The sequence below is a fragment of the Buceros rhinoceros genome, unplaced genomic scaffold (genome assembly GCF_000710305.1).
Source record: "Buceros rhinoceros silvestris isolate BGI_N320 unplaced genomic scaffold, ASM71030v1 scaffold32022, whole genome shotgun sequence".
Classification (NCBI taxonomy): domain Eukaryota; kingdom Metazoa; phylum Chordata; class Aves; order Bucerotiformes; family Bucerotidae; genus Buceros; species Buceros rhinoceros.
The window spans coordinates 45,956-47,985 of record NW_010398911.1 but is presented as its reverse complement, the minus strand read 5'-3'; the positions used below and the strand labels follow the sequence as shown (position 1 = coordinate 47,985).

The window sequence follows — 2,030 nt, the reverse complement described above, 5'->3', positions numbered from 1 at the left end:
TGCTGAACCATAACCATAACCAGGGTGGAAGGTACCTGTTGAATAAAACTGCTGCTCACTAAGAATCAGGGACCGAATTACAGCTACACTTGGAAGAGACCGTTTACACCTGGCTGGCGGATTACACTCTCAGTGCTATTTGAAAGTGTTTTGTAAGCTGAAACAGGAGCAAAGCAGGTTTTAGAAAGACCTTCACAGCCAAACAGTAGTTTAACTTCCATGCTTCGTCAGGTCTGCAACCAAAGCACGCTTTCCCCATCCCTTTTCAGTTGAAGGCAGCCAGCTGCCTGCTAACAGCCAGGGAACCGCTCAGAAGTTACTTCCATGTGTGGGGAAGCAGCAGGAAGCCCTAATGTGGAGCTTCCTGGGAATGAAAGAGATGTAAAAACCACGTCATGAATACGAACTGTTCAAGACACCTTATGAACCAGAAAAAAAGACCATTTCCCTGACGATGTGTTAGATTATCTAAAATAGTCCACAGAGGGAAGAGAACTATCCTCTTCGTATTTCCATTGTTCAGGTTCTTCAAACACTCCTCCTCAGGACAACAATCTAAACTGGTGGAATTTCATTTACTCCTGTTCATGTCTCCAGTAAAATAGAAAGACTGAATGAACATTTGTGCTCAGAGCCTTCTCAGAAAGTTCAGCACCTTGAAATGACATTTACTCCGGCTCGCTCTCTGGACGACGCACAAACCTACGGCCTTGTTAAACTGAACACCCCATTCGAACTTGTTGCCTTTCTGTCACTTCAGGGTGAAAACTTCAAGAAATTCCCTTTTTTGGTTCCCAATGGGTCTTGAGCTGTGTGGTCCCTCCTCCCAAACCCCTTGTGATTTGTGACCTGCACAGGCAGAACCTCTCTGCCGCTGCGAAGGGGGTTGGAGCAGCTGGACCCAGCACTGCTCTAGCGTTGCCTGTTTGCAGGGTCAGGAATGAAACTCCCTGAAAAAGACTCTTTTTCTCCCCTAATTCCTGTTGTTCACACAGCCCCACAGGTGCAGCAGCACACAGGGCTACGCGTGGCTCCAGGTGCTTGGTACGCGATGGGAGACACCCCGGTGGCATCCGTGTGTGTGACAGGTGGGGTGGGCAGGAAAGCGCAAGCACACGGTTCTTTGTTTGCAGTGTAACTCTATCAGAATCTAAGGAAAAAGAGAGAAGGCTGTGGTGTCTCTTTAAAAGACCCCCCGAACACCCCTGAGTATTGACAGCTCTTGCCAACACCAACCACGGGTTGATTTAATGACTAAATCAGCACGGGGTACAATTCTGTCACACAGCCTTGAACAACGCAGGTAGCTCACGGCAATCCCTTCTAGTCAGACGTGCCGCTAAATGCCTGCACCACTTCTATGGGATGGATACGAACTCAGTTTTTGCTTCCGAATATCGAAATAGGGCAGGACACGGCATTTTCCTTTGGGAATTAGGTGGGCCGGGTTAAAAGACGCTGAGGTTTCTCCTTTCCTCTCCTTTCTCCACGTGCTGTCTCCACTCAGCATCCTCTACCCCGCAGGCAGCAGCACCTCCTTTTCTGATGCTTCTCTGCTTCTGAAGCACGGACTTTGAAACTGATACTACCATTAGCAATAATGCCAGACAACTGCCTTTGGCGGGGTCTAAAACAAGAGAGTCATTTAAATATAAAGTGAAACCTTTGTTTTGACAGCGGCAGCCCCAGAGGACATTGTTGGGGGTTTGTGTGCGATTTTTACGAGACTTGGCCTAAAATAAAGCCCAGTGCTGGAAGGGAAAGTTTGCCAGGAAAATAACTGACTCCGTTTTGGTGCTCTTAAACTGTTTGTCCTGAGCATCTGAAGTTCAGAAAATTGTAAAAATAAAATAAAATAAAATAAAATAAATAAATCAGCAGAGGCTGTCTTTGTTCTTTTAAAAAAGTGCTGACACCGGAGGATGAAAGTCAGTAGGACAGTCCTACGGCCATGGCCCGCCCCGCTGAAGCCAGTAACGGCCCCGACGGGGTCTGCAAGCACTGGAGAACCATGGCGAGTGCTCTGCACG

The 2,030-nt window shown here is 47.7% G+C and overlaps 1 protein-coding gene across 1 annotated transcript in view; it reads right to left on the bottom strand.

Annotated features, from left to right (window-relative positions):
- Positions 1–2,030, bottom strand: part of TSPAN18 (tetraspanin 18) — a 13,010-nt gene that overhangs the window by 4,376 nt on the left and 6,604 nt on the right. The window lies entirely within an intron of this gene.